At 47.4% G+C, this 16,576-nt stretch overlaps 16 non-coding genes and 36 pseudogenes across 16 annotated transcripts; all 52 read right to left on the reverse strand.

Moving 5' to 3' along the window:
- Positions 1–15: 15 nt before the first annotated feature.
- Positions 16–134, reverse strand: LOC148259728 (5S ribosomal RNA; annotated as a pseudogene).
- A 206-nt stretch (positions 135–340) lies between these two features.
- On the reverse strand, positions 341–459 carry LOC148259729 (5S ribosomal RNA; annotated as a pseudogene).
- A 201-nt stretch (positions 460–660) lies between these two features.
- On the reverse strand, positions 661–779 carry LOC148259730 (5S ribosomal RNA; annotated as a pseudogene).
- A 205-nt stretch (positions 780–984) lies between these two features.
- Positions 985–1,103, reverse strand: LOC148259731 (5S ribosomal RNA). Its single transcript, XR_015819607.1, has one exon. It is a non-coding gene; the product is annotated as a 5S ribosomal RNA (ribosomal RNA).
- A 200-nt stretch (positions 1,104–1,303) lies between these two features.
- Positions 1,304–1,422, reverse strand: LOC148259732 (5S ribosomal RNA; annotated as a pseudogene).
- Positions 1,423–1,628: 206 nt separating this feature from the next.
- LOC148259733 (5S ribosomal RNA) lies at positions 1,629–1,747 on the reverse strand (annotated as a pseudogene).
- Positions 1,748–1,946: 199 nt separating this feature from the next.
- LOC148259734 (5S ribosomal RNA) lies at positions 1,947–2,065 on the reverse strand (annotated as a pseudogene).
- A 206-nt stretch (positions 2,066–2,271) lies between these two features.
- On the reverse strand, positions 2,272–2,390 carry LOC148259735 (5S ribosomal RNA). The gene has a single exon (XR_015820898.1). It is a non-coding gene; the product is annotated as a 5S ribosomal RNA (ribosomal RNA).
- Positions 2,391–2,590: 200 nt separating this feature from the next.
- On the reverse strand, positions 2,591–2,709 carry LOC148259736 (5S ribosomal RNA; annotated as a pseudogene).
- A 206-nt stretch (positions 2,710–2,915) lies between these two features.
- Positions 2,916–3,034, reverse strand: LOC148259737 (5S ribosomal RNA). Its single transcript, XR_015820762.1, has one exon. It is a non-coding gene; the product is annotated as a 5S ribosomal RNA (ribosomal RNA).
- Positions 3,035–3,233: 199 nt separating this feature from the next.
- On the reverse strand, positions 3,234–3,352 carry LOC148259738 (5S ribosomal RNA; annotated as a pseudogene).
- A 206-nt stretch (positions 3,353–3,558) lies between these two features.
- LOC148259739 (5S ribosomal RNA) lies at positions 3,559–3,677 on the reverse strand. Its single transcript, XR_015819650.1, has one exon. It is a non-coding gene; the product is annotated as a 5S ribosomal RNA (ribosomal RNA).
- A 199-nt stretch (positions 3,678–3,876) lies between these two features.
- On the reverse strand, positions 3,877–3,995 carry LOC148259740 (5S ribosomal RNA; annotated as a pseudogene).
- A 206-nt stretch (positions 3,996–4,201) lies between these two features.
- Positions 4,202–4,320, reverse strand: LOC148259741 (5S ribosomal RNA). Its single transcript, XR_015821193.1, has one exon. It is a non-coding gene; the product is annotated as a 5S ribosomal RNA (ribosomal RNA).
- A 199-nt stretch (positions 4,321–4,519) lies between these two features.
- LOC148259742 (5S ribosomal RNA) lies at positions 4,520–4,638 on the reverse strand (annotated as a pseudogene).
- Positions 4,639–4,844: 206 nt separating this feature from the next.
- LOC148259743 (5S ribosomal RNA) lies at positions 4,845–4,963 on the reverse strand. The gene has a single exon (XR_015820771.1). It is a non-coding gene; the product is annotated as a 5S ribosomal RNA (ribosomal RNA).
- A 199-nt stretch (positions 4,964–5,162) lies between these two features.
- LOC148259744 (5S ribosomal RNA) lies at positions 5,163–5,281 on the reverse strand (annotated as a pseudogene).
- Positions 5,282–5,487: 206 nt separating this feature from the next.
- On the reverse strand, positions 5,488–5,606 carry LOC148259745 (5S ribosomal RNA; annotated as a pseudogene).
- Positions 5,607–5,805: 199 nt separating this feature from the next.
- LOC148259746 (5S ribosomal RNA) lies at positions 5,806–5,924 on the reverse strand (annotated as a pseudogene).
- A 206-nt stretch (positions 5,925–6,130) lies between these two features.
- Positions 6,131–6,249, reverse strand: LOC148259747 (5S ribosomal RNA). The gene has a single exon (XR_015819608.1). It is a non-coding gene; the product is annotated as a 5S ribosomal RNA (ribosomal RNA).
- A 199-nt stretch (positions 6,250–6,448) lies between these two features.
- Positions 6,449–6,567, reverse strand: LOC148259748 (5S ribosomal RNA; annotated as a pseudogene).
- A 206-nt stretch (positions 6,568–6,773) lies between these two features.
- Positions 6,774–6,892, reverse strand: LOC148259749 (5S ribosomal RNA). Its single transcript, XR_015821194.1, has one exon. It is a non-coding gene; the product is annotated as a 5S ribosomal RNA (ribosomal RNA).
- Positions 6,893–7,091: 199 nt separating this feature from the next.
- LOC148259750 (5S ribosomal RNA) lies at positions 7,092–7,210 on the reverse strand (annotated as a pseudogene).
- Positions 7,211–7,416: 206 nt separating this feature from the next.
- LOC148259751 (5S ribosomal RNA) lies at positions 7,417–7,535 on the reverse strand. Its single transcript, XR_015820759.1, has one exon. It is a non-coding gene; the product is annotated as a 5S ribosomal RNA (ribosomal RNA).
- Positions 7,536–7,735: 200 nt separating this feature from the next.
- LOC148259752 (5S ribosomal RNA) lies at positions 7,736–7,854 on the reverse strand (annotated as a pseudogene).
- Positions 7,855–8,060: 206 nt separating this feature from the next.
- LOC148259753 (5S ribosomal RNA) lies at positions 8,061–8,179 on the reverse strand. Its single transcript, XR_015820217.1, has one exon. It is a non-coding gene; the product is annotated as a 5S ribosomal RNA (ribosomal RNA).
- Positions 8,180–8,377: 198 nt separating this feature from the next.
- LOC148259754 (5S ribosomal RNA) lies at positions 8,378–8,496 on the reverse strand (annotated as a pseudogene).
- Positions 8,497–8,701: 205 nt separating this feature from the next.
- On the reverse strand, positions 8,702–8,820 carry LOC148259755 (5S ribosomal RNA). Its single transcript, XR_015819774.1, has one exon. It is a non-coding gene; the product is annotated as a 5S ribosomal RNA (ribosomal RNA).
- Positions 8,821–9,018: 198 nt separating this feature from the next.
- LOC148259756 (5S ribosomal RNA) lies at positions 9,019–9,137 on the reverse strand (annotated as a pseudogene).
- Positions 9,138–9,343: 206 nt separating this feature from the next.
- LOC148259757 (5S ribosomal RNA) lies at positions 9,344–9,462 on the reverse strand. The gene has a single exon (XR_015820773.1). It is a non-coding gene; the product is annotated as a 5S ribosomal RNA (ribosomal RNA).
- Positions 9,463–9,660: 198 nt separating this feature from the next.
- LOC148259758 (5S ribosomal RNA) lies at positions 9,661–9,779 on the reverse strand (annotated as a pseudogene).
- A 206-nt stretch (positions 9,780–9,985) lies between these two features.
- LOC148259759 (5S ribosomal RNA) lies at positions 9,986–10,104 on the reverse strand. The gene has a single exon (XR_015820774.1). It is a non-coding gene; the product is annotated as a 5S ribosomal RNA (ribosomal RNA).
- Positions 10,105–10,305: 201 nt separating this feature from the next.
- LOC148259760 (5S ribosomal RNA) lies at positions 10,306–10,424 on the reverse strand (annotated as a pseudogene).
- Positions 10,425–10,630: 206 nt separating this feature from the next.
- Positions 10,631–10,749, reverse strand: LOC148259761 (5S ribosomal RNA; annotated as a pseudogene).
- A 201-nt stretch (positions 10,750–10,950) lies between these two features.
- On the reverse strand, positions 10,951–11,069 carry LOC148259762 (5S ribosomal RNA; annotated as a pseudogene).
- Positions 11,070–11,275: 206 nt separating this feature from the next.
- LOC148259763 (5S ribosomal RNA) lies at positions 11,276–11,394 on the reverse strand. Its single transcript, XR_015820925.1, has one exon. It is a non-coding gene; the product is annotated as a 5S ribosomal RNA (ribosomal RNA).
- A 201-nt stretch (positions 11,395–11,595) lies between these two features.
- LOC148259764 (5S ribosomal RNA) lies at positions 11,596–11,714 on the reverse strand (annotated as a pseudogene).
- Positions 11,715–11,920: 206 nt separating this feature from the next.
- Positions 11,921–12,039, reverse strand: LOC148259765 (5S ribosomal RNA; annotated as a pseudogene).
- Positions 12,040–12,237: 198 nt separating this feature from the next.
- On the reverse strand, positions 12,238–12,356 carry LOC148259766 (5S ribosomal RNA; annotated as a pseudogene).
- Positions 12,357–12,562: 206 nt separating this feature from the next.
- LOC148259767 (5S ribosomal RNA) lies at positions 12,563–12,681 on the reverse strand (annotated as a pseudogene).
- A 201-nt stretch (positions 12,682–12,882) lies between these two features.
- LOC148259768 (5S ribosomal RNA) lies at positions 12,883–13,001 on the reverse strand (annotated as a pseudogene).
- Positions 13,002–13,207: 206 nt separating this feature from the next.
- Positions 13,208–13,326, reverse strand: LOC148259769 (5S ribosomal RNA). Its single transcript, XR_015820926.1, has one exon. It is a non-coding gene; the product is annotated as a 5S ribosomal RNA (ribosomal RNA).
- A 201-nt stretch (positions 13,327–13,527) lies between these two features.
- LOC148259770 (5S ribosomal RNA) lies at positions 13,528–13,646 on the reverse strand (annotated as a pseudogene).
- Positions 13,647–13,852: 206 nt separating this feature from the next.
- On the reverse strand, positions 13,853–13,971 carry LOC148259771 (5S ribosomal RNA; annotated as a pseudogene).
- A 198-nt stretch (positions 13,972–14,169) lies between these two features.
- Positions 14,170–14,288, reverse strand: LOC148259772 (5S ribosomal RNA; annotated as a pseudogene).
- Positions 14,289–14,494: 206 nt separating this feature from the next.
- Positions 14,495–14,613, reverse strand: LOC148259773 (5S ribosomal RNA; annotated as a pseudogene).
- A 201-nt stretch (positions 14,614–14,814) lies between these two features.
- LOC148259774 (5S ribosomal RNA) lies at positions 14,815–14,933 on the reverse strand (annotated as a pseudogene).
- A 206-nt stretch (positions 14,934–15,139) lies between these two features.
- LOC148259775 (5S ribosomal RNA) lies at positions 15,140–15,258 on the reverse strand. Its single transcript, XR_015820927.1, has one exon. It is a non-coding gene; the product is annotated as a 5S ribosomal RNA (ribosomal RNA).
- A 199-nt stretch (positions 15,259–15,457) lies between these two features.
- LOC148259776 (5S ribosomal RNA) lies at positions 15,458–15,576 on the reverse strand (annotated as a pseudogene).
- Positions 15,577–15,782: 206 nt separating this feature from the next.
- LOC148259777 (5S ribosomal RNA) lies at positions 15,783–15,901 on the reverse strand (annotated as a pseudogene).
- A 200-nt stretch (positions 15,902–16,101) lies between these two features.
- On the reverse strand, positions 16,102–16,220 carry LOC148259778 (5S ribosomal RNA; annotated as a pseudogene).
- Positions 16,221–16,426: 206 nt separating this feature from the next.
- Positions 16,427–16,545, reverse strand: LOC148259779 (5S ribosomal RNA; annotated as a pseudogene).
- Positions 16,546–16,576: the final 31 nt, after the last annotated feature.

The following is a 16,576-nucleotide window of genomic DNA, read 5'->3' on the forward strand; positions in this document are numbered from 1 at the left end:
CTGAAAAAAAGAAAATGGGTGCAACACGAGAACGTCCCACGAGGTAACCCATCATTGTACTACATTCACCAAAGCACACTTAACTGCGGGGTTCTGATGGGATCCGGTGCATTTGTGCTGGTACGATCGCACCTGTTAAATTTTGCGCTGCAAACACATAAACTCATTCCCCTTTCTTCCTCCTCCCGTCATTTGTTCCCTTGTGCGTGCACTCTGCATCCATCCTTCTCGTTCTAATATCGATCAAAATGCCCTTGCTTCTTGACTCACATTTGCGTATAAACCAGTGGACCCTAGTTCCAGTCGCGCGTAACGTCGAACGACCCGTCTGAAAAAAAAATTAGTGCGACACGAGGACTTCCCAGGAGGTCACCCATCCGAGTACTACGCTCGCCCAAGCACACTTAACTGCGGAGTTCTGATTGGATCCGGAGCATTAGTGCTGGTATGATCGCACCTGTTTATTTTCGCGCTGCAAATACATAAATTCTATCTCCTTCCTTCCCCCTCCCGTCATTTGTTTCCAAGTGCGTCCTCTCGTTCTCGTTCAAATATCAAGTACAATGCCACGGCGCCGTGACTCACATTTGCGAATAAATCTGCGGACCATAATTAAAGTCGCGCGTAACGTCGAACGGCACGTCTGAAAAAAAAAGAAAATGGGTGCAACACGAGAACTTCCCACGAGGTAACCCATCATTGTACTACATTCACCAAAGCACACTTAACTGCGGGGTTCTGATGGGATCCGGTGCATTTGTGCTGGTATGATCGCACCTGTTAAATTTTGCGCCGCAAACACATAAACTCATTCCCCTTTCTTCCTCCTCCCGTCATTTGTTCCCTTGTGCGTGCACTCTGCATCCATCCATCTCGTTCGAATATCGATCAAAATGCCCTTGCTTCTTCACTCACATTTGCGTATAAACCAGTGGACCCTAGTTCCAGTCGCGCGTAACGTCGAACGACCCGTCTGAAAAAAAATTAGTACGACACGAGGACTTCCCAGGAGGTCACCCATCCGAGTACTACTCTCGCCCAAGCACACTTAACTGCGGAGTTCTGATGGGATCCGGTGCATTAGTGCTGGTATGATCGCACCTGTTTAATTTCGCGCTGCAAATACATAAATTCTATCTCCTTCCTTCCCCCTCCCGTCATTTGTTTCCAAGTGCGTCCTCTCGTTCTCGTTCAAATATCAAGTACAATGCCACGGCGCCGTGACTCACATTTGCGAATAAATCTGCGGACCATAATTAAAGTCGCGCGTAACGTCGAACGGCACATCTGAAAAAAAAGAAAATGGGTGCAACACGAGAACTTCCCACGAGTTAACCCATCATTGTACTACTTTCACCAAAGCACACTTAACTGCGGGGTTCTGATGGGATCCGGTGCATTTGTGCTGGTATGATCGCACCTGTTAAATTTTGCGCTGCAAATACATAAACTCATTCCCCTTTCTTCCTCCTCCCGTCATTTGTTCCCTTGTGCGTGCACTCTGCATCCATCCTTCTCGTTCTAATATCGATCAAAATGCCCTTGCTTCTTGACTCACATTTGCGTATAAACCAGTGGACCCTAGTTCCAGTCGCGCGTAACGTCGAACGACCCGTCTGAAAAAAAAATTAGTGCGACACGAGGACTTCCCAGGAGGTCACCCTTCCGAGTACTACTCTCGCCCAAGCACACTTAACTGCGGAGTTCTGATGGGATACGGTGCATTAGTGCTGGTATGATCGCACCTGTTTATTTTTGTGCTGCAAATACATAAATTCTATCTCCTTCCTTCCCCCTCCCGTCATTTGTTTCCAAGTGCGTCCTCTCGTTCTCGTTCAAATATCAAGTACAATGCAACGGCGCCGTGACTCACATTTGCGAATAAATCTGCGGACCATAATTAAAGTCGCGCGTAACGTCGAACGGCACCTCTGAAAAAAAGAAAATGGGTGCAACACGAGAACTTCCCACGAGGTAACCCATCATTGTACTACTTTCACCAAAGCACACTTAACTGCGGGGTTCTGATGGGATCCGGTGCATTTGTGCTGGTATGATCGCACCTGTTAAATTTTGCGCTGCAAATGCATAAACTCATTCCCCTTTCTTCCTCCTCCCGTCATTTGTTCCCTTGTGCGTGCACTCTGCATCCATCCTTCTCGTTCTAATATCGATCAAAATGCCCTTGCTTCTTGACTCACATTTGCGTATAAACCAGTGGACCCTAGTTCCAGTCGCGCGTAACGTCGAACGACCCGTCTGAAAAAAAAATTAGTGCGACACGAGGACTTCCCAGGAGGTCACCCATCCGAGTACTACTCTCGCCCGAGCACACTTAACTGCGGAGTTCTGATGGGATCCGGTGCATTAGTGCTGGTATGATCGCACCTGTTTAATTTCGCGCTGCAAATACATAAATTCTATCTCCTTCCTTCCCCCTCCCGTCATTTGTTTCCAAGTGCGTCCTCTCGTTCTCGTTCAAATATCAAGTACAATGCCACGGCGCCGTGACTCACATTTGCGAATAAATCTGCGGACCATAATTAAAGTCGCGCGTAACGTCGAACGGCACATCTGAAAAAAAAGAAAATGGGTGCAACACGAGAACTTCCCACGAGTTAACCCATCATTGTACTACTTTCACCAAAGCACACTTAACTGCGGGGTTCTGATGGGATCCGGTGCATTTGTGCTGGTATGATCGCACCTGTTAAATTTTGCGCTGCAAATACATAAACTCATTCCCCTTTCTTCCTCCTCCCGTCATTTGTTCCCTTGTGCGTGCACTCTGCATCCATCCTTCTCGTTCTAATATCGATCAAAATGCCCTTGCTTCTTGACTCACATTTGCGTATAAACCAGTGGACCCTAGTTCCAGTCGCGCGTAACGTCGAACGACCCGTCTGAAAAAAAAATTAGTGCGACACGAGGACTTCCCAGGAGGTCACCCATCCGAGTACTACTCTCGCCCAAGCACACTTAACTGCGGAGTTCTGATGGGATCCGGTGCATTAGTGCTGGTATGATCGCACCTGTTTAATTTTGCGCTGCAAATAGATAAATTCTATCTCCTTCCTTCCCCCTCCCGTCATTTGTTTCCAAGTGCGTCCTCTCGTTCTCGTTCAAATATCAAGTACAATGCCACGGCGCCGTGACTCACATTTGCGAATAAATCTGCGGACCATAATTAAAGTCGCGCGTAACGTCGAACGGCACATCTGAAAAAAAGAAAATGGGTGCAACACGAGAACTTCCCACGAGGTAACCCATCATTGTACTACTTTCACCAAAGCACACTTAACTGCGGGGTTCTGATGGGATCCGGTGCATTTGTGCTGGTATGATCGCACCTGTTAAATTTTGCGCTGCAAATACATAAACTCATTCCCCTTTCTTCATCCTCCCGTCATTTGTTCCCTTGTGCGTGCACTCTGCATCCATCCTTCTCGTTCTAATATCGATGAAAATGCCCTTGCTTCTTGACTCACATTTGCGTATAAACCAGTGGACCCTAGTTCCAGTCGCGCGTAACGTCGAACGACCCGTCTGAAAAAAACATTAGTGCGACACGAGGACTTCCCAGGAGGTCACCCATCCGAGTACTACTCTCGCCCAAGCGCACTTAACTGCGGAGTTCTGATGGGATCCGGTGCATTAGTGCTGGTATGATCGCACCTGTTTATTTTTGTGCTGCAAATACATAAATTCTATCTCCTTCCTTCCCCCTCCCGTCATTTGTTTCCAAGTGCGTCCTCTCGTTCTCGTTCAAATATCAAGTACAATGCAACGGCGCCGTGACTCACATTTGCGAATAAATCTGCGGACCATAATTAAAGTCGCGCGTAACGTCGAACGGCACCTCTGAAAAAAAGAAAATGGGTGCAACAGGAGAACTTCCCACGAGGTAACCCATCATTGTACTACTTTCACCAAAGCACACTTAACTGCGGGGTTCTGATGGGATCCGGTGCATTTGTGCTGGTATGATCGCACCTGTTAAATTTTGCGCTGCAAATACATAAACTCATTCCCCTTTCTTCCTCCTCCCGTCATTTGTTCCCTTGTGCGTGCACTCTGCATCCATCCTTCTCGTTCTAATATCGATCAAAATGCCCTTGCTTCTTGACTCACATTTGCGTATAAACCAGTGGACCCTAGTTCCAGTCGCGCGTAACGTCGAACGACCCGTCTGAAAAAAAAATTAGTGCGACACGAGGACTTCCCAGGAGGTCAACCATCCGAGTACTACTCTCGCCCAAGCACACTTAACTGCGGAGTTCTGATGGGATCCGGTGCATTAGTGCTGGTATGATCGCACCTGTTTAATTTCGCGCTGCAAATACATAAATTCTATCTCCTTCCTTCCCCCTCCCGTCATTTGTTTCCAAGTGCGTCCTCTCGTTCTCGTTCAAATATCAAGTACAATGCCACGGCGCCGTGACTCACATTTGCGAATAAATCTGCGGACCATAATTAAAGTCGCGCGTAACGTCGAACGGCACATCTGAAAAAAAGAAAATGGGTGCAACACGAGAACTTCCCACGAGGTAACCCATCATTGTACTACTTTCACCAAAGCACACTTAACTGCGGGGTTCTGATGGGATCCGGTGCATTTGTGCTGGCATGATCGCACCTGTTAAATTTTGCGCTGCAAATACATAAACTCATTCCCCTTTCTTCCTCCTCCCGTCATTTGTTCCCTTGTGCGTGCACTCTGCATCCATCCTTCTCGTTCTAATATCGATCAAAATGCCCTTGCTTCTTGACTCACATTTGCGTATAAACCAGTGGACCCTAGTTCCAGTCGCGCGTAACGTCGAACGACCCGTCTGAAAAAAAAATTAGTGCGACACGAGGACTTCCCAGGAGGTCACCCATCCGAGTACTACTCTCGCCCAAGCACACTTAACTGCGGAGTTCTGATGGGATCCGGTGCATTAGTGCTGGTATGATCGCACCTGTTTAATTTCGCGCTGCAAATACAAAAATTCTATCTCCTTCCTTCCCCCTCTCGTCATTTGTTTCCAAGTGCGTCCTCTCGTTCTCGTTCAAATATCAAGTACAATGCCACGGCGCCGTGACTCACATTTGCGAATAAATCTGCGGACCATAATTAAAGTCGCGCGTAACGTCGAACGGCACATCTGAAAAAAAGAAAATGGTTGCAAAACGAGAACTTCCCACGAGGTAACCCATCATTGTACTACTTTCACCAAAGCACACTTAACTGCGGGGTTCTGATGGGATCCGGTGCATTTGTGCTGGTATGATCGCACCTGTTAAATTTTGCGCTGCAAATACATAAACTCATTCCCCTTTCTTCCTCCTCCCGTCATTTGTTCCCTTGTGCGTGCACTCTGCATCCATCCTTCTCGTTCTAATATAGATCAAAATGCCCTTGCTTCTTGACTCACATTTGCGTATAAACCAGTGGACCCTAGTTCAAGTCGCGCGTAACGTCGAACGACCCGTCTGAAAAAAAAATTAGTGCGACATGAGGACTTCCCAGGAGGTGACCCATCCGAGTACTACTCTCGCCCAAGCACACTTAACTGCGGAGTTCTAATGGGATCCGGTGCATTAGTGCTGGTATGATCGCACCTATTTAATTTTGCGCTGCAAATACATAAATTCTATCTCCTTCCTTCCCCCTCCCGTCATTTGTTTCCAAGTGCGTCCTCTCGTTCTCGTTCAAATATCAAGTACAATGCCACGGCGCCGTGACTCACATTTGCGAATAAATCTGCGGACCATAATTAAAGTCGCGCGTAACGTCGAACGGCACATCTGAAAAAAAGAAAATGGGTGCAACACGAGAACGTCCCACGAGGTAACCCATCATTGTACTACTTTCACCAAAGCAAACTTAACTGCGGGGTTCTGATGGGATCCGGTGCATTTGTGCTGGTATGATCGCACCTGTTTAATTTTGCGCTGCAAACACATAAACTCATTCCCCTTTCTTCCTCCTCCCGTCATTTGTTCCCTTGTGCGTGCACTCTGCATCCATCCTTCTCGTTCTAATATAGATGAAAATGCCCTTGCTTCTTGACTCACATTTGCGTATAAACCAGTGGACCCTAGTTCCAGTCGCGCGTAACGTCGAACGACCCGTCTGAAAAAAAAATTAGTACGACACGAGGACTTCCCAGGAGGTCACCCATCCGAGTACTACTCTCGCCCAAGCACACTTAACTGCGGAGTTCTGATGGGATCCGGTGCATTAGTGCTGGTATGATCGCACCTATTTAATTTCGCGCTGCAAATACAAAAATTCTATCTCCTTCCTTCCCCCTCCCGTCATTTGTTTCCAAGTGCGTCCTCTCATTCTCGTTCAAATATCAAGTACAATGCCACGGCACCGTGACTCACATTTGCGAATAAATCTGCGGACCATAATTAAAGTCGCGCGTAACGTCGAACGACACATCTGAAAAAAAGAAAATGGGTGCAACACGAGAACTTCCCACGAGGTAACCCATCATTGTACTACTTTCACCAAAGCACACTTAACTGCGGGGTTCTGATGGGATCCGGTGCATTTGTGCTGGTATGATCGCACTTGTTAAATTTTGCGCTGCAAATACATAAACTGATTCCCCTTTCTTCCTCCTCCCGTCATTTGTTCCCTTGTGCGTGCACTCTGCATCCATCCTTCTCGTTCTAATATCGATCAAAATGCCCTTGCTTCTTGACTCACATTTGCGTATAAACCAGTGGACCCTAGTTCCAGTCGCGCGTAACGTCGAACGACCCGTCTGCAAAAAAAATTAGTGCGACACGAGGACTTCCCAGGAGGTCAACCATCCGAGTACTACTCTCGCCCAAGCACACTTAACTGCGGAGTTCTGATGGGATCCGGTGCATTAGTGCTGGTATGATCGCACCTGTTTAATTTCGCGCTGCAAATACATAAATTCTATCTCCTTCCTTCCCCCTCCCGTCATTTGTTTCCAAGTGCGTCCTCTCGTTCTCGTTCAAATATCAAGTACAATGCCACGGCGCCGTGACTCACATTTGCGAATAAATCTGCGGACCATAATTAAAGTCGCGCGTAACGTCGAACGGCACATCTGAAAAAAAGAAAATGGGTGCAACACGAGAACTTCCCACGAGGTAACCCATCATTGTACTACTTTCACCAAAGCACACTTAACTGCGGGGTTCTGATGGGATCCGGTGCATTTGTGCTGGCATGATCGCACCTGTTAAATTTTGCGCTGCAAATACATAAACTCATTCCCCTTTCTTCCTCCTCCCGTCATTTGTTCCCTTGTGCGTGCACTCTGCATCCATCCTTCTCGTTCTAATATCGATCAAAATGCCCTTGCTTCTTGACTCACATTTGCGTATAAACCAGTGGACCCTAGGTCCAGTCGCGCGTAACGTCGAACGACCCGTCTGAAAAAAAAATTAGTGCGACACGAGGACTTCCCAGGAGGTCACCCATCCGAGTACTACTCTCGCCCAAGCACACTTAACTGCGGAGTTCTGATGGGATCCGGTGCATTAGTGCTGGTATGATCCCACCTGTTTAATTTCGCGCTGCAAATACAAAAATTCTATCTCCTTCCTTCCCCCTCCCGTCATTTGTTTCCAAGTGCGTCCTCTCGTTCTCGTTCAAATATCAAGTACAATGCCACGGCGCCGTGACTCACATTTGCGAATAAATCTGCGGACCATAATTAAAGTCGCGCGTAACGTCGAACGGCACATCTGAAAAAAAAGAAAATGGGTGCAACACGAGAACTTCGCACGAGGTAACCCATCATTGTACTACTTTCACCAAAGCACACTTAACTGCGGGGTTCTGATGGGATCCGGTGCATTTGTGCTGGTATGATCGCACCTGTCAAATTTTGCGCTGCAAATACATAAACTCATTCCCCTTTCTTCCTCCTCCCGTCATTTGTTCCCTTGTGCGTGCACTCTGCATCCATCCTTCTCGTTCTAATATCGATCAAAATGCCCTTGCTTCTTGACTCACATTTGCGTATAAACAAGTGGACCCTAGCTCCAGTCGCGGGTAACGTCGAACGACCCGTCTGAAAAAAAAATTAATGCGACACGAGGACTTCCCAGGAGGTCACCCATCCGAGTACTACTCTCGCCCGAGCACACTTAACTGCAGAGTTCTGATGGGATCCGGTGCATTAGTGCTGGTATGATCGCACCTGTTTAATTTCGCGCTGCAAATACATAAATTCTATCTCCTTCCTTCCCCCTCCCGTCATTTGTTTCCAAGTGCGTGCGCACTGCACGTTCAAATATCAAGTACAATGCCACGGCGCCGTGACTCACATTTGCGAATAAATCTGCGGACCATAATTAAAGTCGCGCGTAACGTCGAACGGCACATCTGAAAAATAGAAAATGGGTGCAACACGAGAACTTCCCACGAGGTAACCCATCATTGTACTACTTTCACCAAAGCACACTTAACTGCGGGGTTCTGATGGGATCCGGTGCATTTGTGCTGGTATGATCGCACCTGTAAATTTTGCGCTGCAAATACATAAACTCATTCCCCTTTCTTCCTCCTCCCGTCATTTGTTCCCTTGTGCGTGCACTCTGCATCCATCCTTCTCGTTCTAATATCGATCAAAATGCCCTTGCTTCTTGACTCACATTTGCGTATAAACCAGTGGACCCTAGTTCCAGTCGCGCGTAACGTCGAACGACCCGTCTGAAAAAAAAATTAGTGCGACACGAGGACTTCCAAGGAGGTCACCCATCCGAGTACTACTCTCGCCCAAGCACACTTAACTGCGGAGTTCTGATGGGATCCGGTGCATTAGTGCTGGTATGATCGCACCTGTTTAATTTCGCGCTGCAAATACATAAATTCTATCTCCTTCCTTCCCCCTCCCGTAATTTGTTTCCAAGTGCGTGCGCACTGGACGTTCAAATATCAAGTACAATGCCACGGCGCCGTGACTCACATTTGCGAATAAATCTGCGGACCATAATTAAAGTCGCGCGTAACGTCGAACGGCACATCTGAAAAAAAAAAAATGGGTGCAACACGAGAACTTCCCACGAGGTAACCCATCATTGTACTACTTTCACCAAAGCACACTTAACTGCGGGGTTCTGATGGGATCCGGTGCATTTGTGCTGGTATGATCGCACCTGTTAAATTTTGCGCTGCAAATACATAAACTCATTCCCCTTTCTTCCTCCTCCCGTCATTTGTTCCCTTGTGCGTGCACTCTGCATCCATCCTTCTCGTTCTAATATCGATCAAAATGCCCTTGCTTCTTGACTCACATTTGCGTATAAACCAGTGGACCCTAGTTCCAGTCGCGCGTAACGTCGAACGACCCGTCTGAAAAAAAAATTAGTGCGACACGAGGACTTCCCAGGAGGTCACCCATCCGAGTACTACTCTCGCCCAAGCACACTTAACTGCGGAGTTCTGATGGGATCCGGTGCATTAGTGCTGGTATGATCGCACCTGTTTAATTTCGCGCTGCAAATACAAAAATTCTATCTCCTTCCTTCCCCCTCCCGTCATTTGTTTCCAAGTGCGTGCGCACTGCACGTTCAAATATCAAGTACAATGCCACGGCGCCGTGACTCACATTTGCGAATAAATCAGCGGACCATAATTAAAGTCGCGCGTAACGTCGAACGGCACATCTGAAAAAAAGAAAATAGGTGCAACACGAGAACTTCCCACGAGGTAACCCATCATTGTACTACTTTCACCAAAGCACACTTAACTGCGGGGTTCTGATGGGATTCGGTGCATTTGTGCTGGTATGATCGCACCTGTTAAATTTTGCGCTGCAAATACATAAACTCATTCCCCTTTCTTCCTCCTCCCGTCATTTGTTCCCTTGTGCGTGCACTCTGCATCCATCCTTCTCGTTCTAATATCGATCAAAATGCCCTTGCTTCTTGACTCACATTTGCGTATAAACCAGTGGACCCTAGTTCCAGTCGCGCGTAACGTCGAACGACCCGTCTGAAAAAAAAATTAGTGCGACACGAGGACTTCCCAGGAGGTCACCCATCCGAGTACTACTCTCGCCCAAGCACACTTAACTGCGGAGTTCTGATGGGATCCGGTGCATTAGTGCTGGTATGATCGCACCTGTTTAATTTCGCGCTACAAATACAAAATTTCTATCTCCTTCCTTCCCCCTCCCGTCATTTGTTTCCAAGTGCGTCCTCTCGTTCTCGTTCAAATATCAAATACAATGCCACGGCGCCGTGACTCACATTTGCGAATAAATCTGCGGACCATAATTAAAGTCGCGCGTAACGTCGAACGGCACGTCTGAAAAAAAAAGAAAATGGGTGCAACACGAGAACTTCCCACGAGGTAACCCATCATTGTACTACTTTCACCAAAGCACACTTAACTGCGGGGTTCTGATGGGATCCGGTGCATTTGTGCTGGTATGATCGCACCTGTTAAATTTTGCGCTGCAAATACATAAACTCATTCCCCTTTCTTCCTCCTCCCGTCATTTGTTCCCTTGTGCGTGCACTCTGCATCCATCCTTCTCGTTCTAATATCGATCAAAATGCCCTTGCTTCTTGACTCACATTTGCGTATAAACCAGTGGACCCTAGTTCCAGTCGCGCGTAACGTCGAACGACCCGTCTGAAAGAAAAATTAGTACGACACGAGGACTTCCCAGGAGGTCACCCATCCGAGTACTACTCTCGCCCAAGCACACTTAACTGCGGAGTTCTGATTGGATCCGGAGCATTAGTGCTGGTATGATCGCACCTGTTTATTTTCGCGCTGCAAATACATAAATTCTATCTCCTTCCTTCCCCCTCCCGTCATTTGTTTCCAAGTGCGTCCTCTTGTTCTCGTTCAAATATCAAGTACAATGCCACGGCGCCGTGACTCACATTTGCGAATAAATCTGCGGACCATAATTAAAGTCGCGCGTAACGTCGAACGGCACGTCTGAAAAAAAAAGAAAATGGGTGCAACACGAGAACTTCCCACGAGGTAACCCATCATTGTACTACATTCACCAAAGCACACTTAACTGCGGGGTTCTGATGGGATCCGGTGCATTTGTGCTGGTATGATCGCACCTGTTAAATTTTGCGCCGCAAACACATAAACTCATTCCCCTTTCTTCCTCCTCCCGTCATTTGTTCCCTTGTGCGTGCACTCTGCATCCATCCATCTCGTTCGAATATCGATCAAAATGCCCTTGCTTCTTCACTCACATTTGCGTATAAACCAGTGGACCCTAGTTCCAGTCGCGCGTAACGTCGAACGACCCGTCTGAAAAAAAAATTAGTGCGACACGAGGACTTCCCAGGAGGTCACCCATCCGAGTACTACTCTCGCCCAAGCACACTTAACTGCGGAGTTCTAATGGGATCCGGTGCATTAGTGCTGGTATGATCGCACCTGTTTAATTTCGCGCTGCAAATACAAAAATTCTATCTCCTTCCTTCCCCCTCCCGTCATTTGTTTCCAAGTGCGTCCTCTCGTTCTCGTTCAAATATCAAATACAATGCCACGGCGCCGTGACTCACATTTGCGAATAAATCTGCGGACCATAATTAAAGTCGCGCGTAACGTCGAACGGCACGTCTGAAAAAAAAAGAAAATGGGTGCAACACGAGAACTTCCCACGAGGTAACCCATCATTGTACTACTTTCACCAAAGCACACTTAACTGCGGGGTTCTGATGGGATCCGGTGCATTTGTGCTGGTATGATCGCACCTGTTAAATTTTGCGCTGCAAATACATAAACTCATTCCCCTTTCTTCCTCCTCCCGTCATTTGTTCCCTTGTGCGTGCACTCTGCATCCATCCTTCTCGTTCTAATATCGATCAAAATGCCCTTGCTTCTTGACTCACATTTGCGTATAAACCAGTGGACCCTAGTTCCAGTCGCGCGTAACGTCGAACGACCCGTCTGAAAGAAAAATTAGTACGACACGAGGACTTCCCAGGAGGTCACCCATCCGAGTACTACTCTAGCCCAAGCACACTTAACTGCGGAGTTCTGATGGGATCCGGTGCATTAGTGCTGGTATGATCGCACCTGTTTAATTCGCGCTGCAAATACATAAATTCTATCACCTTCCTTCCCCCTCCCGTCATTTGTTTCCAAGTGCGTCCTCTCGTTCTCGTTCAAATATCAAGTACAATGCCACGGCGCCGTGACTCACATTTGCGAATAAATCTGCGGACCATGATTAAAGTCGCGCGTAACGTCGAACGGCACATCTGAAAAAAAGAAAATGGGTGCAACACGAGAACGTCCCACGAGGTAACCCATCATTGTACTACATTCACCAAAGCACACTTAACTGCGGGGTTCTGATGGGATCCGGTGCATTTGTGCTGGTACGATCGCACCTGTTAAATTTTGCGCTGCAAACACATAAACTCATTCCCCTTTCTTCCTCCTCCCGTCATTTGTTCCCTTGTGCGTGCACTCTGCATCCATCCTTCTCGTTCTAATATCGATCAAAATGCCCTTGCTTCTTGACTCACATTTGCGTATAAACCAGTGGACCCTAGTTCCAGTCGCGCGTAACGTCGAACGACCCGTCTGAAAAAAAAATTAGTGCGACACGAGGACTTCCCAGGAGGTCACCCATCCGAGTACTACGCTCGCCCAAGCACACTTAACTGCGGAGTTCTGATTGGATCCGGAGCATTAGTGCTGGTATGATCGCACCTGTTTATTTTCGCGCTGCAAATACATAAATTCTATCTCCTTCCTTCCCCCTCCCGTCATTTGTTTCCAAGTGCGTCCTCTTGTTCTCGTTCAAATATCAAGTACAATGCCACGGCGCCGTGACTCACATTTGCGAATAAATCTGCGGACCATAATTAAAGTCGCGCGTAACGTCGAACGGCACGTCTGAAAAAAAAAGAAAATGGGTGCAACACGAGAACTTCCCACGAGGTAACCCATCATTGTACTACATTCACCAAAGCACACTTAACTGCGGGGTTCTGATGGGATCCGGTGCATTTGTGCTGGTATGATCGCACCTGTTAAATTTTGCGCCGCAAACACATAAACTCATTCCCCTTTCTTCCTCCTCCCGTCATTTGTTCCCTTGTGCGTGCACTCTGCATCCATCCATCTCGTTCGAATATCGATCAAAATGCCCTTGCTTCTTCACTCACATTTGCGTATAAACCAGTGGACCCTAGTTCCAGTCGCGCGTAACGTCGAACGACCCGTCTGAAAAAAAAATTAGTGCGACACGAGGACTTCCCAGGAGGTCACCCATCCGAGTACTACTCTCGCCCAAGCACACTTAACTGCGGAGTTCTAATGGGATCCGGTGCATTAGTGCTGGTATGATCGCACCTGTTTAATTTCGCGCTGCAAATACAAAAATTCTATCTCCTTCCTTCCCCCTCCCGTCATTTGTTTCCAAGTGCGTCCTCTCGTTCTCGTTCAAATATCAAATACAATGCCACGGCGCCGTGACTCACATTTGCGAATAAATCTGCGGACCATAATTAAAGTCGCGCGTAACGTCGAACGGCACGTCTGAAAAAAAAAGAAAATGGGTGCAACACGAGAACTTCCCACGAGGTAACCCATCATTGTACTACTTTCACCAAAGCACACTTAACTGCGGGGTTCTGATGGGATCCGGTGCATTTGTGCTGGTATGATCGCACCTGTTAAATTTTGCGCTGCAAATACATAAACTCATTCCCCTTTCTTCCTCCTCCCGTCATTTGTTCCCTTGTGCGTGCACTCTGCATCCATCCTTCTCGTTCTAATATCGATCAAAATGCCCTTGCTTCTTGACTCACATTTGCGTATAAACCAGTGGACCCTAGTTCCAGTCGCGCGTAACGTCGAACGACCCGTCTGAAAGAAAAATTAGTACGACACGAGGACTTCCCAGGAGGTCACCCATCCGAGTACTACTCTAGCCCAAGCACACTTAACTGCGGAGTTCTGATGGGATCCGGTGCATTAGTGCTGGTATGATCGCACCTGTTTAATTCGCGCTGCAAATACATAAATTCTATCACCTTCCTTCCCCCTCCCGTCATTTGTTTCCAAGTGCGTCCTCTCGTTCTCGTTCAAATATCAAGTACAATGCCACGGCGCCGTGACTCACATTTGCGAATAAATCTGCGGACCATGATTAAAGTCGCGCGTAACGTCGAACGGCACATCTGAAAAAAAGAAAATGGGTGCAACACGAGAACGTCCCACGAGGTAACCCATCATTGTACTACATTCACCAAAGCACACTTAACTGCGGGGTTCTGATGGGATCCGGTGCATTTGTGCTGGTACGATCGCACCTGTTAAATTTTGCGCTGCAAACACATAAACTCATTCCCCTTTCTTCCTCCTCCCGTCATTTGTTCCCTTGTGCGTGCACTCTGCATCCATCCTTCTCGTTCTAATATCGATCAAAATGCCCTTGCTTCTTGACTCACATTTGCGTATAAACCAGTGGACCCTAGTTCCAGTCGCGCGTAACGTCGAACGACCCGTCTGAAAAAAAAATTAGTGCGACACGAGGACTTCCCAGGAGGTCACCCATCCGAGTACTACGCTCGCCCAAGCACACTTAACTGCGGAGTTCTGATTGGATCCGGAGCATTAGTGCTGGTATGATCGCACCTGTTTATTTTCGCGCTGCAAATACATAAATTCTATCTCCTTCCTTCCCCCTCCCGTCATTTGTTTCCAAGTGCGTCCTCTTGTTCTCGTTCAAATATCAAGTACAATGCCACGGCGCCGTGACTCACATTTGCGAATAAATCTGCGGACCATAATTAAAGTCGCGCGTAACGTCGAACGGCACGTCTGAAAAAAAAAGAAAATGGGTGCAACACGAGAACTTCCCACGAGGTAACCCATCATTGTACTACATTCACCAAAGCACACTTAACTGCGGGGTTCTGATGGGATCCGGTGCATTTGTGCTGGTATGATCGCACCTGTTAAATTTTGCGCCGCAAACACATAAACTCATTCCCCTTTCTTCCTCCTCCCGTCATTTGTTCCCTTGTGCGTGCACTCTGCATCCATCCATCTCGTTCGAATATCGATCAAAATGCCCTTGCTTCTTCACTCACATTTGCGTATAAACCAGTGGACCCTAGTTCCAGTCGCGCGTAACGTCGAACGACCCGTCTGAAAAAAAAATTAGTGCGACACGAGGACTTCCCAGGAGGTCACCCATCCGAGTACTACTCTCGCCCAAGCACACTTAACTGCGGAGTTCTAATGGGATCCGGTGCATTAGTGCTGGTATGATCGCACCTGTTTAATTTCGCGCTGCAAATACAAAAATTCTATCTCCTTCCTTCCCCCTCCCGTCATTTGTTTCCAAGTGCGTCCTCTTGTTCTCGTTCAAATATCAAGTACAATGCCACGGCGTCGTGACTCACATTTGCGAATAAATCTGCGGACCATAATTAAAGTCGCGCGTAACGTTGAATGGCACATCTGAAAAAAAGAAAATAGGTGCAACACGAGAACTTCCCACGAGGTAACCCATCATTGTACTACTTTCACTAAAGCACACTTAACTGCGGGGTTTTGATGGGATCCGGTGCATTTGTGCTGGTATGATCGCACCTGTTAAATTTTGCGCTGCAAATACATAAACTCATTCCCCTTTCTTCCTCCTCCCGTCATTTGTTCCCTTGTGCGTGCACTCTGCATCCATCCTTCTCGTTCTAATATCGATCAAAATGCCCTTGCTTCATGACTCACATTTGCGTATAAACCAGTGGACCCTAGTTCCAGTCGCGCGTAACGTCGAACGACCCGTCTGAAAAAAAAATTAGTGCGACACGAGGACTTCCCAGGAGTTCACCCATCCGAGTACTACTCTCGCACAAGCACACTTAACTGCGGAGTTCTGATGGGATCCGGTGAATTAGTGCTGGTATGATCGCACCTGTTTAATTTTGCGCTGCAAATACAGAAATTCTATCTCCTTCCTTCCCCCTCCCGTCATTTGTTTCCAAGTGCGTCCTCTCGTTCTCGTTCAAATATCAAGTACAATGCCACGGCGCCGTGACTCACATTTGCGAATAAATCTGCGGACCATAATTAAAGTCGCGCGTAACGTCGAACGGCACATCTGAAAAAAAAGAAAATGGGTGCAACACGAGAACTTCCCACGAGGTAACCCATCATTGTACTACTTTCACCAAAGCACACTTAACTGCGGGGTTCTGATGGGATCCGGTGCATTTGTGCTGGTATGATCGCACCTGTTAAATTTTGCGCTGCAAATACATAAACTCATTCCCCTTTCTTCCTCCTCCCGTCATTTGTTCCCTTGTGCGTGCACTCTGCATCCATCCTTCTCGTTCTAATATCGATCAAAATGCCCTTGCTTCTTGACTCACATTTGCGTATAAACCAGTGGACCCTAGTTCCAGTCGCGCGTAACGTCGAACGACCCGTCTGAAAAAAAAATTAGTGCGACACGAGGACTTCCCAGGAGTTCACCCATCCGAGTACTACTCTCGCACAAGCACACTTAACTGCGGAGTTCTGATGGGATCCGGTGAATTAGTGCTGGTATGATCGCACCTGTTTAATTTTGCGCTGCAAATACAGAAATTC

The sequence above is a fragment of the Carica papaya genome, chromosome 5 (assembly GCF_054855325.1).
Source record: "Carica papaya isolate Zhongbai chromosome 5, ASM5485532v1, whole genome shotgun sequence".
Lineage (NCBI taxonomy): Eukaryota > Viridiplantae > Streptophyta > Magnoliopsida > Brassicales > Caricaceae > Carica > Carica papaya.